The 15,668-nt window shown below is 40.2% G+C and overlaps 1 long non-coding RNA gene across 2 annotated transcripts in view; it reads right to left on the reverse strand.

Annotated features, from left to right (window-relative positions):
* Positions 1-281: 281 nt before the first annotated feature.
* The window catches only part of LOC111837366 (uncharacterized), a 39,237-nt gene continuing 23,850 nt past the window's right edge, over positions 282-15,668 (reverse strand). For both annotated transcript variants that reach the window (XR_002836644.1, XR_002836642.2), the window contains exon 3: positions 282-1,093. This is a non-coding gene — a long non-coding RNA (uncharacterized lncRNA). The remainder of the gene's footprint in view (positions 1,094-15,668) is intronic.

Here is a 15,668-nt window from a genome sequence, read left to right on the forward strand (position 1 = left end):
CTGTCCACAGCCGGAAATCAGAAGCTTCTGGATGCATTGCAAAAGGATAATGCAGGAATATTACAAAGATATGTGAAATAATAAACATTTCTGGGTTCTGGGTGATGGAAGGGTGTTCTCAGTAGTAAGACTTGATTAGTGAGATGTTTGTTTTTTGAACTAATCATGCATTCCAAATAAAATGAAGTTTTATTTATTTGAAATTGTCATAAAAGGTTAAATGAATATCACCACCCTGGAGCTGTTTTATTTAAAAGCTAAAAGAAAAGAACAAAAACTAGTCTTCATTAAATTTTTTATAATTTTTTTTGGGCAAAAATGGCAAAAGTAATTAATCACTGTCTGCTTCTGGACAGAATGATAACTGTCCTGATGTAAATCAGCAAGCAGCCTGAATGCCTGGGGGACTGAGGGGGTGCTTTTTCACTGAGACATTCACAGCATCGACTTCCTGACCCCCATCTACCCTGCTCGCCACTATACATTCAGTAGGAATCTCGCAGAAGTCAAAATTCACTCAGGCTATCGCACAGAGCATTAATCAGCACCAGTGCTTACGGTCGGAGTATGGTCGAGGTAGTCCATCTGTGAGTAGCATAACGGCAAGTGGAGTATCGACAAGGACATGGGTATGAGGAAGAACGAAGACGAGCTCTTCTCATATTCATATATGAAAGCTGGTGTTCATTTTTCAGAGGATTTCACATTTCAAAATCCACTGTCAAGCCAAGGTCTTCTGCTGTATGATGCATGGGTCATATGATGAGATGTCGGTCTTGCAAGAAATAGTAGTAAATAGTAATAAATATAATATAAATAGAACATAAATAAGACTTTCTATTGTAATGTAACTCTGTATGTGATAGTCTTGTTCAGGCCTGAGATTAAAATCCCACCCGGGACTTTGAGTTACACTTTGCCAAGTGGGGGGCAGGGTACCCCACCAAACATTTTGCTGGCCCACATAACCATGGGCCCACTGGGAAATTGTCCGGTATGCCAGATGGCCAGTCCAGCCCTGGCTTTATTTGTTGTTTTTAAATCTTGACCATGGGATCCATGCAAGAATTCCAATGTGCTTGTGCTTCTGTACCTGTGCAAATGGGAAATAAAGTTTCACTTCAGTTCAATTCACTTAAACATGACATGGACATTAAATTAAATTAAAAAGGTTACATGGTGTCAATACGGGAAAAAATGAAGAAAAAAATACTACTATTACTACCAAAAATAATAATATTTAATTCCTATTATGAAGTGAATAAAAACAATCAACACCTGAAATGCCTTATAATCACAAAAATATAAGAACTATAAGAAAGAGCTCACATTTATATTGGTGCTATTTATTCGACATATTTACCTCCTGATTGGAACAGACAGCATGTGCTTTTTTACACCAGCTACCTGGGACTGGTCAAAGTGGCTTTGATAATTTAACATAATGTTATGCTTAGCGAAAAATCTCACAGCAAACTGCACACACTGTGTAATTTTGTGGAAAATCTTAAGGATATTGGTTACAACTGAGATCACCGAGATGAAACTTTGACTATGTTTTTTTTTAGTTTTTGATTATTTTCTAGTCATTATTACGTTACTAGTCATATACTGCATACATATATGTATTGTTATTTTGTACTATAGTTTATATTTTCCAATGCTGTTCATTTCAATAATACATTTCATACAATACTCTGTATATAATATTATCATTTATTGTAAGTAGTTTTGGGTCCTTGAAAAGCACTATACAAATAAAATGATTTATTATTATTATTATTATTATAGTGTGGAGATTCTAGTAAAAACTAGCCGCATCTCCCCCCCCCCCCCCCCCCCCCCCCAAACTCAGGGATCCCCCTTCCCATAGAAAGAGAAGACTGAAAAGTCATAGTATGGATATGCCAAGAGCCTGTCCCTGAACTAGGGGGATTTTACAGCCATCCTTCCTTTCAAATGTAACATTTCCTCCGCTAATTATAATTTCAAATATATTAAGTCTGGCCAGTATAACAATGTCCAGTGGCGCTTGTGTGCTTTTTGGCACCGAGGTTTTGGGGCGACGTCTCCATGATGCACGACCGCTTAAATATGCGCTTTGTGCCGTTTCATGCTGAGATGTGTTTTCCAAACGCCGGGCTGATACTGTCCATTCTGCGCCGGCGGCGGCTCATTATACTTACTTTACCTCCCAGCTGTGTGTGTCTGTGCTCCTCTAGAGGCATTACATGTACCTCCATGGACTTTGGCAGAGCGTGATAAATGGTAGCTTTCCCTATGAATAATATTTTTGCCAAACCATATAGCGCCATACACTTTGATACTATAGCATGTAATACTATATAACATAATACGAGCCCGACAGGCTAGTCGAATTCTCTCAAGCCTCAGAAAGAGACCACACAGCCTTTATTAGAGTTATTAAAATGTCATAAAGACTCTGGTTAACGTGGTATTCTGCTTACCTACTCTGAACAATGGCACAATTGTGCCGTGCTCCTCTGTTTTTTCTGGGAAGAATCTACATTCATTATTTTGCAAAATGTGGAGGAGAGTCTCTGTGCATGGACTGTGTCTCCCCAGTTGGGCCTGGAAGCCAGGAAGCCAGCAGGGCCGCCCCCCCCAAAAGGCAGGGACAGACGCTGGGGAAGGCTCCGAGGCTGCTTCCTTCCAGTCAGGCTTCAAGGCCGGCCTGGTGGGAACACCCACAATGCACCTCTGCTTGTTTCCTCTCCCTGGGTGGTGCGTTTAACAGATGAGCGTATGACGGGATGGGGCACCGGGCAGGAGGCGGCTTTCTTAACGTTTTATTTTCCCTGGCCGACATACAGATTTATTAAGGAACACAATGAATTTAAAAGTGCCGTTTTGAACTTAAACTTACATATATTCTCACGTACATCTGAACCTGATCTAGGAAGAGAAAACTGTGTGCTCATGTTTAGTTTTAGTCTAAAAAAAAAAAAAAAAAGCTTTTTACTCAAAAAATGGCTGGTATTTATTTAGCATTTATCTTAAATACAGGTTATAGTTTTATCCTGTTTCCACTCAAAATGAAATTGATAGTTATGTCATGTTATCACCAAACCTGCACGTGACATTAAAATTTAGCAATAAGCGGTGCTGTTTTCAGAGGTTATCAATATATTTTCAGTCTCAAGATGGCTTCTGTTTCTATGCATGAAGTCCTTCAACGATTCATCGAGCATAAGAATAACTGCCTATGGCTGACTGTGGTCAGATGTTGGCACAAGCTGGTCAATTTCCTGGGAAAGCCACAGATCCAAGTCCCTGACTCAGAGAACCATTCAGACGCATTACAATCAGAGTCACATATACACAATGATGAGCACTGCTAATCTTATTTCATCTACTGCTTGTGTAACCTTGGGCCTAATGGCATTTCTGTCATTCTTTTGAACACCATCACTGAGCTCAGGGACATTTTAGATTTGTACCTTAACAGCAGCCCTCAGAAAAAAAGAGGGTGTCACTTGCAGCAAATTGAGTCAACCAGTAAAGGGAATCATCCAGGTCAGCTGAAAAAAGCATGCCATACAAACACAAATTAAACAAACAAATGAAAACTATATGGGAGTCCGAGATCACGTGATAAGCCAAGGTGCTGGGAGCATCAGCACTGGGAGCTTCATGCAATGGGCTTCCATGGCGGAGCAGCTGCATACAAGCCTCACATCACCAAGCACAATTCCAAGCATCTGATGGAGTGGTGTAAAGCACGCCGCCACTGGACTCTGGAGCAGTGGAAATGTATTCTGTGGAGTGACGAATCATACTTCTCTGTCTGCCAGTCTGATGGACGAGTCTGGGTTTGGTGGATGCCAGGAGAATGATACCAGCCTGACTGCATTGTATCAGCTGTAAAGTGTGATGCAGGAGGGATAATGATTCAATTCAATTCAATTTTGTTTGGCGCATTTTCACAACATTACATTGTCTCAAAGCGCTTTACAGCATCCCCACCCAAAGCCCCCAGTGAGCAAGCCGGAGGTGACAGTGGCAAGGAACAACTCCCTAGAAGGAAGAAACCTTGGGAGGAACCAGAATCAAATCAAAGGGGAGCCCATCCTCCAGGGGGTGGCAGGGGAAGTCAAATGAACAAAATGGAAAATTTCCAATACTTGTTATGTGAACATCAAAACATAAATCTGAATGAACCAGGACACCAAAATCTCTGACCACTGTGTTTGGCTAAGTTGGAAGACCACTGAAGCTGAGGTTGTCAAACTTATTTTGAGAAGCCTTAAGACCAACTTGCAGTATTTCTGATTTTTTCTGTGTTTAAAATAAGGAAATTTTTTGCTGTCCAACACCGGATATCTAGTACGCAGTCTTCTAACCAAGACAGCTGTGATGCATCATCCAGCTTAACAGCCTTGATATATACTGTATAACTGTGTATCATCAGCATAACAATTAAACCCAACACCATGATTTCTAATACTCTTAATGCTTCAGCATACCAAGACATTTATGCTTCCAACTTTGTAGGAACAGTTTGGGAAAGGTCCTTTTCTGTTCTAGCATGACTGTGCCCCAGTGCACAAAACAAGGTCTGTAAGGACATGGTTGGGTGAGTTTGGTGTGGACTTGTCAAGGCCCTAACCTCAACCCCATCAAACACCTTTGGGATGAACTAGAATGGAGATTGCAAGCCAGGCCTTCACGTCCAACAGCAGTGCCTGACCTCAAAAATGCCCTACTGGATGAACAGGCAAAAATACACACTCCAAAATCTTGTGAAAAGCCTCTCAGAAGAATGGCAGCTGTTATAGCTGCAAAGGGGGACCAACTAGATATTGATGGCTATAGATTTAAAACGGCATGTAATAAAAGTAGGTGCAAAGTTTCTGTAGGTGTAATGGCCAACTCGATGTCCCAAAACTATATATAAGGGCTGGGAACAGGTTGCGTTAAAGTCAAAACACAAAAACACATTATTTCTTTGATTACGTTATTACGTGAAATGCATGTTGCATTTTGTTACCGAAAAGGGAGAATTGTATGAGCATAGATTTTAATCGAGACCTATAATATTCTTGGTTGTAAACAACGCAAAGGTAAAGGTCATGAGCTGGGCAGAATTCCAGAATTAAGAGCTAAAATCATAACATTGAGTTAGCATCTCACAAGGAAGCTGATGTTACTGGTTTATTTTGTTTTAAAAACTTGCCCGACACCGGTGTACACTGAATACAAAACACCATAATTTGCAGTATATGTTTTATTTTATTGATGGCTTATGCCTCAAAATCTTAAGAACTTTCACATTATAATGTGCACTTTCAATTGTTAACAGGCTTCTTTTATTAGAGCCATTTGCCAAATAAGTTTAAGATTTTAGATCAATCATTTGGATTAAATAGTGTTTAGTAAAATATAATTATCATCCCTACTTATAATACAATATTGTCTCTTTTCTAATTGTCATCTCTTCATCATGCCTGTTTGAAAACATAAAAATCAAGCTTGTACTTGCTTGTAAGTAGCATTTTTGTTACAAAATAATAATCTGTATATCAAAAGTTTAAGTTAAACCATCAAACAAATACTGAAATATAGGTCATTTTTATTGTCTTTTTGCTCAGTTTTTTGTTAGTTTATTTTTTTCTCATCTAAGTAACTATTGCCCAGGATTTGATGAAATACTTTTATTGCAGAAATAAATACTTAACAAAACTTATTAATTACTCCAGAGTCAAAATCAACAGTTTAGACAATGAAGTTGTATAATTTGAGTCTGTCTTCAAATTAATTAAAAAAATTAGAGCAACAACATTTACAGTAATACGTTTGTGACAATGACCTGTATATTCCCCTCTGTGTTAATTCTGCATTATCATCCCTCCTTCCATCCACCTTCTGAAACCACTTGTCCTTTTCTTTTGTTAGAGTGTTTGCATTGCAATGCAATACAGACCAAAACAGTAATGTAATACTGTGAAGCCTTCTCATTAAAATAAAAGGCAAATTTATTTTTATGAAGCACTGGAGAATAAACTTGGATTGGGAGGCATACATTATTATTAACATACAGGCTCCAAGATGTATGCATATATTGGTTATTGCCATGTGCAATATTAAGAATTAGATGGCCATAATGTCAAATTTCCATCTATATATAATTAGGTGAAGCTATGTTTGGACAAGCGCCCAGTCTCCCAAAATAACACCAAGTTAGAATGAGAAACATATTATGTATTATTACAGATATTTGAGTGAATAAACATACTACCGTAAAACTCATAGTATTCCTGCACTTTATTCTAGCTTCTTGTTTTGTGGTCACATTTTCTTTCGGCAAGAATATAAATAACCAAAATGTAAAGTTTAATCAAATTAAAAATTAATCTGAGAGCTCGAACTAGCAAACTGACAACAGAACAAAAGTAAATTGTATGCACATTTTGAGAATATTGTAAGTTTGATTTAGTATTTCATAGCAACATTAAACTAAATTGTTCACAGGATTTAGTACACTGTGCCTTTAAAAAAATAAAAAACCCTGGTTCCGCCAGGGCTCCGCACATTCCATTAGCTGCTACTATTGTGTCGCAGAAAATACTGGGAGGGATGAAGCATAGCCAACAAGAAAAAAAGTTGAATTTGAACAATTCAGCTACACAGAACTGTACTATGAGATAACAAACAGATAAAAATATAATGGATAAGCATAGATGAGTCTTTTTGCACAAGTTGTCACAGCTCTTTAACACGCATAATGTTGTGATGCTGTGCAGCAAACGTTTCACTACAGTGGGTGAGAAACGCCCGGCTTTGACAGGCCAGAAGATATGCTGCTCAACCTGTCAGGTAGCTCAGCTTGAGGTGGGCAGTCAGTCGTTATGTGGGGCCTGAGATCTTGATTATGTGCCGATCTGTTACCAAGGCAATGAGGGCTGAGAATGATGTCAGGCCAGTGACTGCAGGGATTCAAATAAATCACCAGAAACCTGAACAGCTTACAGATCAAAGGTTAAAATCCATGATCAGACGACAAACAGAAAATTGTGGAGGGTAATATTCAGTCTATTTGCTCTGGAGACACCTGCTACCCCCCTTTTAAAACCACTCATTTCTGGACGTCCTGAATAAACACTTGATTTGTCCTGCAATTATAAACAAAGGAGACCGGCCAATGGAGTACACGCGACATGACGAGCTTCGCCACCACAGTCCGGGGCTTATTTTCCGTTCTATTTTTTTGCATTTTACAGTTTATGATTTCATTGCAGAATACCAGCACCCCCTCCCCCTTGCCCCCAACCACTCAACCGCCTCCCTCCTTGTGGTTAAAAGGCCATAGGGCTTGAAAGCTAGGCTCAGCTTTTACTTTCGGGAATAAGGATGGGGGTGGCTGAGAGCAGAGCGTGTCGAGAGCTGTGGGTGACCCAGGATGTTTTAGGCTTTGCATCAAGTGCAAAAGCAGATGTAGGCGCGTTTGCCAGCCTTCCGGCCTTAATTGAGTGGACGATTGGGGGCATTTCTACATGGACCGAGACAGTCAGTGTCATGTCACTGACGGGATAGGAGAGCCGGAAATGGACCCGCTCCGTGCTAATTCCCCTCCACTGCTGCTGCCCCGCTACAGAGTCCATTTGTTAATTACAAAGAAGAAGGGCCAGAAAGTTAGAAGAGTAATCCAGTTAAACAGGCCTGTAAAGATCAATTGCACCACTTCTTTCAGAAGAGCAAAATAAAAAAAACTCTGCATGCATAAAAAGACGTGGTCCAAACTGCTAGACCGCTGGATGCTTGTATGGCACAGTGCTTAAAGGTCGCTTTTCCGCTAGCTCAGTCTCAAAAGTTTGGCTGTTTACTGTACTTCAACTACCAGCTTTTTGGAAACGATGATGACACTGAGTGTGGTGCTTAATGTCTTTGCTTGCTCATGCCCACAGTGGGCGTTTTTGTTGCCATGATGACCACTGGGATTAATCCCTTAAATCTCAAAGACCATTTCCCGCTATCTACTGTAGAACCACTGTTGTGCTGGAAAGCAAAGTGAATCTTGGGAAGAAAATGTCACGGGCATCATACTTCACAGAATTGCTCAACCAAAGGAAAAAAAAAACAAATACTGATGCCTTGTAAAATCATTTGTTACATTTTATTCATTTAGCAGACACTTTTATCCAAAAACTACATACAATTGAGAAAGCAGGGTCAGCCATCCCAGAAGCAATTGGGGGTGAAGGACCTTCGCTCAAAGGCCCAAAGGCAAAATCACTCTACCAACTACAGAATTTGAACTGGTGACCTTCCGGTTGCAGGCACAGCATCCTAACCCACAAGCCACACGCCACCCCAGTATATCAGTAGTGTAGAGCTGGTTTCCTCACATTATCCTGATTTGCATTGTTTTCTGCCCTGCGCACCAGCGGCGGCTAGCAGATGGGCACGTGCCCACACAGGCTGCCCGGGCTTCCCGACAAACCGAGCGTGCATTTCGGAGAAGAGCAGCTCACTCCGCCAAAGGATCCCCTCCAGCATCACAGCTGGCTAAACAAACACTTCCAGAATTTGAGCTACAAAGGCAACAAATATGCTAAACCCTATAAAACAAGGACAAATGCTTTTCAAATCTTTCAAAAACTGCAACCATTTAATTATTTCCAGTGATGTTAAGTTTTTACTATGCGTTTGGCTGTGAAGCAAGAGGATCTAACGGAAGATGTTTCTGATTTTATTTCAGTGTAGCTATTTACGACATCCATTTAATTTTGTTATTGACAATGTGTCCTATTGTAACCTCCGTAAATCTTCAAGGCTCTCTGAACTCCACAGCACAGAAAGGTTATAAAGGCAAAGATATGACGTCCCATGAGTTACGCAGAATCAAAGCATCAGTGAGACCCAGGACACATCAAAATGGGCTATCATGTATACAACTGTCCTAGACACACTAACACGTTATCACACCAATTCCCAGTGACCAATGGTGTTGGTAGTTATGGCAAGCCAGGGGAACTGGGCCTGCAGTTATTGGACAAGACGTTTAAAGACAAACACGCGGGTACCTCTCGGCAACTTTGGCAGCCAATTGCGTAACTCTGACACACACACTAACAGGGATATCCCAGAGGCAGTCCCCCAATGGTGTGCTCTGTCTGTATCCATTAAACACAGGAGACCGCCTTCAGGAGATGTGACCGTAAGCAAAGGTAATGGCAACCAGATGTCGGTGGTGGTGAGGAGACTGACTTTGCGAACAAATGGTCAGCAGCTTCACATTTCTGTTTTCTTACACCTGGCTGATGGGCTGTGGGGGGGGGGGTACTGTGCTGTGTACCGAACTTAGAAGCCCTTCCTATAAAACACAGTTTTATTAACTTCCTGAATCTACACATGGGGTAACAAAATTCATAATTCTGCCTTTTGCTTTTAATTGTAAATTTCCTGTTAATCATGGTGAAATGTGGTTACACTGTAAAAGGATCAGGTGCACTTCAAGGCTTTGATTGAATCAATGTGCTGAAGTGTTGTTTTTGTGAACCAATTTCTTTCCAAAATATTCAGTTTCTGGTCTTTAAAGAAACAAATTCAAAACAAATAAATATAACGTGCTTCCATTTTTTATTTTTACTGAGGCAGTTTTTAACATTTTATTCAAGGGAAGATGAGTTCAGAGGTGATGGTTTTCCTTCATCCACATCCTTCTTTGGTTTCACTGCTACTGTACGTCTGTAATTCCCAGGTCTGGACCGGACCTACAGTGGACTGAACAGTGCCAGCTAGAATCTGGGTTCAGTGCAAACTGCCAGCTGCACCAACCAAATCTAAAAATATGATTGCAGTCTTCTGAGGTAGGAATAAGTAAACGAGTAAAGGAGATAGATACTTCTATTTTTTTGCATATTTACTGACACAGCAAATAAATAAATCTGCAAATTAAACAGACTGGGGACATCACTGGCCAGGAGTATGACCACCAGGGTTGGAAGGTAAATTTAGCAGGGAATCAAACAAACACCAGGAAGATAAAATGAAATAAGTAACTGATTATTCACATTTTAATAAGAAAAAAACACTGTCATATTAAAACTAAAAAAATGTCAAACCAGTTCAATGGAAAAGTGTTTGATGTTCCTGTCAACTGTGTTTTTTCTATCAGAAAAAGCAGAAATAGCTCATTCACAATAAGGGCATTATAGAGACACAGTGACATGCTTTTTTGATTAAATTATGGATATTAATTACAGTTCATTACATTGTTACTGTACTTTGCGCTATGCAAAAGGCGAGATGATCGGTTGTATCGACAAAGTCAGTTTGCCAAAATCAATTTCCCACAGTCAAGCTCATGGAAACGATCTTCCTCCAATATTTCACTAATATAGATGATAAGGCCACCAAATACTGTCTAAAATCTGAACACTTTCCCAGCTGATCTCTCATCAGTACTAACCTAAGGGAAAGTTCTGGAAAGGACAAAGATTGTGACCAAAAAGGGACAGTAAAGTATCTGAGTTTTGCCGGGTCTACGGATGCAAATAAACCTCAAACTGCTTTACCATCCAACAAAATGATTCTGTTTGTCCCAAGAGGTAGAGGGAGGACAAAAAGAGGATGAGCACAATGTGAGGAAGACATTTCTCAGATAGCTGTGCGAGTGCTCTAACTGTTAGCCTTCAGCTCAGAGGTTTGATCGTAATGGAGCGGGACACGAGAGATTTTCCAGCTCTCCCGTTTCACTCCCAGCACACCCAGTCTCAGCACCTTGCCGGGGCCGATTCAGGAAACGCCACTCCGGGGGCTTGATGAAAGCACACGGCTCAGAGTCGCGCCGGAAAGCAGCCGAGCTGGCTTGTTAGCGTGCGAGGAGCTGGAAGAGATGCTTTTTCACCCTGGTGTTTGGGCTCCCCAGGGGGCGGAGGTCTGCTCCGGACGCCAAACGAGCCACCTGACAAATGACAGACCTTGCAGAGATCTGCATTTAAAGCCATAATTGATTACTGTGGCCGAAATAATAGGGAATGGGAAGAGAGTTTTCAAAACATAAGGCGGCCTTTTGATCATAAATATGTTATGAGTGCGCTGTGTAACTTGGCGTGGTGTGTGGCTTAGTGGGTCAGGATGTACAAATCCCAGGGTCAGCAGAATGATTTTGCTGTTGGGCCCTTCAGCATGACCCCTAACCCCCAATTACTCCAGGGACTGTCTAACCCTTCTTTCTTAGGATTATGTTGCTTTGGGTAAAAGTGTCTACTAAACAAATAAAATATGATATAAAATATGCTGAAAGGTGTAATTGGCTTAAAGTATTTATTGCCCTACAGTATATTACAGTTTGTGGTATACAGGCTATGTCTGACGTCTGTGGAGCACTAAGGCTGAATTCAGATGAAACGCTGGTTTCTTTATCATGGCTCAGGTACCACTAGGGATGGGCTGAGACATCCTGGGCCCCCAACAAAATGCTTACCCAGGACTCCCACACTAAGCTTTAAACCAACCTGCTATCCGTCCATTTAATTTTTGAAACATCAGAAGAGGGGCAGGGGGCCCCGAAGTGACTTTTCGGGTGGGGCCCCAGAAACAACAAATCCACCCCTACTGAATCATTCACCACCCCCCCCCCCAATTATCACACCCCTGGGTATCACTGAGAGCAGCCGGAACCAAATGACCAGCAGCCGGCCCAGTGACGACATGGGAAGAACGCCAGGCAGGGATATGACAAAACAAAAGTAGGGTGTCCTGGAGCAAAAGAGCTACACACAGCCCAGAATCATCCTGCATATAGGACTGTACTGTACCTTTTAGAAAAAACTGGTAGCGACATGCATAGTATAGGAATGCAGAATGCATTACTGCCACATAAATACTGTTAAAACGCATATACAGTATGTAAAATATATGCATAGTTTACAGGGAGAAATTTGCCTATGCCTTTAAGAGAGTGCTGAACACTTTTAAATGTTTATCATTTGTAATGGTTAAGGGCACTTGTGAGGAAACTTGCAACCCAAAGGTCACTTTAAAGTTCACTTCCCCAGAGGGCTCCTACTGTAGTAGCCCAGAGCAAGGTACTTAACTTCAATTACTCCAGTAAAACATCCAGCTGTACAGAGGGGTGAAAAGTGGCTCTGGATAAAACAGTCACCTCAGTACAGAGGTGTTTACACAGTGTGCCGTAGCCTTGCACTCTGTGTAGTCAATTGTCCAGCTAAGTCATGCGCTTTTATCCTGACAGCTGATTTTTCATCTCCACTCTTCATCAGTAGCTGTTATCATTGAATGGCCTTCTTATAACGAATATGAGTTTAATCCACGAGGGAGCTTGATTGCTTTCGTCACCTGCCAAGGAACCATAGAATATATAATGCTATCTATTCATCACAACAGATGCCAAGTAAATCACAAGTTTCAGTATTTAAAGTTAGGCCAACTCATTTTCTACATAGCCTGCAGGTTTTAAAAGTAATGAAATGCTCACTAAAAGACTTTTTGTTTCTAGACTTATGTCTAGACCTCCACCGGTCCCATGTAATTTTTGTTGTTTCACTTACAATTACCATAGATACAAATAATACTCTGTGTTATAAAGTGTAGCTGGAGCTCTGCGCGCAACCTTTGCGACACTATTAGCAAGACTTACTTTTTTTAAGGGAGGCTAATTGGCCTCTTGAGCAAGACACCAATTAAGGGGTTATCAAAATATGGGGGAGCCGGTGCAGCCCGTAATTCCGCCGTAAGGCTGGACGTCGACGTTCCACAGGGACCACACGAGCCCAGTGATGGAAACAATCTTGGAAAACCCAAACATTCCAAAGTTGTCAGAGGTAACTGAATATACACGCGCAGTTCAGGAGAGTGCTGCAAGGGCAGTGTATACAGCAAGGAGACAGCCATTTTTTTCTGCTTGGCAGGACATCTGGGAAGGATTTATTGTATAATTTGGCCTATTACCGCTGCGGTCTTTGCTTAAGTAGCATACACACAATTGCCGTCCATCCTGCAAGGACTACAACTGGCCTCTGCAAAGAATAATAAACTCTAGGCTGAGGAAGTGGTGAATTCGGTTAAGGTTATCGGCGATACTCACCGCCCTCTGCTACTCATGTTGGCCGTCTCAATGTGTAAAAACACCACTATTACGCCGCCACCACATAAATGACAAATCAGACAAACATAGATGATTCAACTTGGTCTGATTTTACTGAATTATGTTGTTTTTTTCCCCGGGAGAGAGTGCGTGGTGTGCCTTCCCACTAAATGACATTCATTAGGCTTTTGTAAGTAATAAACTGAGCCAGGAATTTCGATAATGACGCCATGCTTTCAAAACTCGGGGCAGACACAGCAAAAATAAATTAGGAAGTGATTTCACAAAGGGGGCTGTTTTTCACAAATAATGGAACAACATTTTTCTACTTGCAGAAAAAAGTTTATATAATTACCCACGCCCACAGAGAGTATCCTGTACTATGCAATGTGTTTATGCTAAAGTCGTACTGCAGCTATTAATTTATTAAAAGGCGGCTAGAGACTGCCATGGGCAGTGAAATGACAGGGTGAATTTTCACCATTATCTGCTGTTTCTTTAGCTTTTCACATTATCAGAGATTCATGGGATACTGAGAACAGTCTCTTTGATATAAGAACACAATTTTGGGATAAAGAGACAAATCAGGATACATTGAGCAGATGTTGACACTGAGGTCAGAAAAATACTGACAACTTGTTCGGGGCAAAGATTTTCCCCTCTGGATGCTTACCTATACAACTATGAACAGAAATGGTGACCTTAGAGGGATGAAACTAAAAAAAAAATTAAACGGCAGTTCTTGGTTTGTAACAGAATTTGCGCTGGAAATGTCTGGTTATGAATAAAAGAAATTTAATATAATGTCTTGGTGAGATATTTTATTACATTTTATTACATTACATTGGTATTTAATTAAAATCCTTTAGATATTATATAAATATGCATAAAAAAATACAAAGACACTAAGGATACAGATAAAGATCCTTTGACGTCATGTGACATCATGTGACTTTTCATTTGTAAGACAGGTAACATTAAAATAAAGCATCTCCATGTAACATTTACTTTGGGGTTCAGTACAATCTTCATAATGACCTGAATAAAGTCAAATAACACGCAAAATCGCAACAAAAATATACCGGTGTCCTCCTAATTATGTGATACAGCATTAATAATTAAGATTAACAAATCAATTTACGGTAACACTTTACTTAAGGCCATGCTTTTAGTCATTTATAAACACATTCATAACAAATAATAATGCATTAAGAATGCATTAATAATGCATTATAAACATGGCTAAAAGTATTTCTCAAAAAGCATACCACATTATAGCCATGTGAATAATGCATTATGAAGCTCTCATCTATAATGCACTATAAATACCTTTATAAGGCATTATAATGATCAGTATACGCATTAAGGATGCTCTGTACTGCATTGTAAAGATATCGGTAGTGAATTATAGATGAGAGCTTCAAAGAGCATTCATAATGCATAATAAAGATGGCTATATTGTGTTATGTCTTTTTTAAATAAATATTTATAGCCATACTTATAATGCTTTATGAATGCATTATAATGCATTATGAATGTTAAAACAGTAAAAACATGGCCTTACGTAATGTATTACCCAATTTATTTTAAGTAGTTATTTAACCTCTGATAACAAAAAGATATATGATTATCAACAAATTTCTGAATAAAATAAAATCACTCTCTCGCTCATACAATCAGTCCATTAATGAGAACAATTACTACTAGTGACTACATTTCGGAAAATGTTGTGGTTAAATTCAAGAGAAGAGAGAGATTCTTTTTGTTCAAAATGGGCTTGAGGTACAAATAAGTATTTTACCTGAAAACCACAAAATGCAGCTTGGGTTATGCTAATTGATGCTACTTGGCCAATACTAATGATGACAATGTCTCTCTGTTCATTAGTATGTCAGTTAAATCAGTTAAATGAATCAGCTGTTTATTAAAATTGAGAATTGTTGTTATTAAACAGCATAACCTTCCATCAGACTCAAAAAGTAGCTAAGCTGTTAGTTTATATACAATCAATGCACAGATGGACACAACTAGGGATGAGGACATGGATTACTGTATGTATGGACATGCCTTTGTCCTCCACACACTGAGATGAGAATGTCTACATATCAGTGACTGAGACTGTCTAGTGAAGAGCGAATATATTCAAGTTTAAGTCTTAGTCCACACAGCCCACTGTCGTAGTCTGTCAGCCACAGATTCAGGGTATTTGTGGGTGGGGGGAGGGGAGAGACATCTGTGCAGAGCTTCTCTGGTTTTCATATCTGGGGTCTACTCAAGACGACCAATAATTCATAATAAATAACACATAAGTGCAGGTTAACCTCCTGATTTATGAGGGCCTGCTTTCATATGTCAACGCGAGGATATAAAGGGGCCGTTCTCCATTGTGGTGAAGGGGATGGGGAAGGGGCGCGTGCCTCTGCTGTGAGGTCAGAGGTTGAACAAGCAGCACGTGGCGCAGCCTGAACTTTGACCCATTTACGCATCACTCTCTTAAGTCCCAGGCAAAACACTTCACATGTTGCCGTTGTCACAGACAGATGGAGTTTCCAAGTCTTTTATACAGCATCCACTTTAACATGAATATTCCACGTAC

This window comes from Paramormyrops kingsleyae, chromosome 19, assembly GCF_048594095.1.
Source record: "Paramormyrops kingsleyae isolate MSU_618 chromosome 19, PKINGS_0.4, whole genome shotgun sequence".
In the NCBI taxonomy this organism is placed as follows: Eukaryota; Metazoa; Chordata; class Actinopteri; order Osteoglossiformes; family Mormyridae; genus Paramormyrops; species Paramormyrops kingsleyae.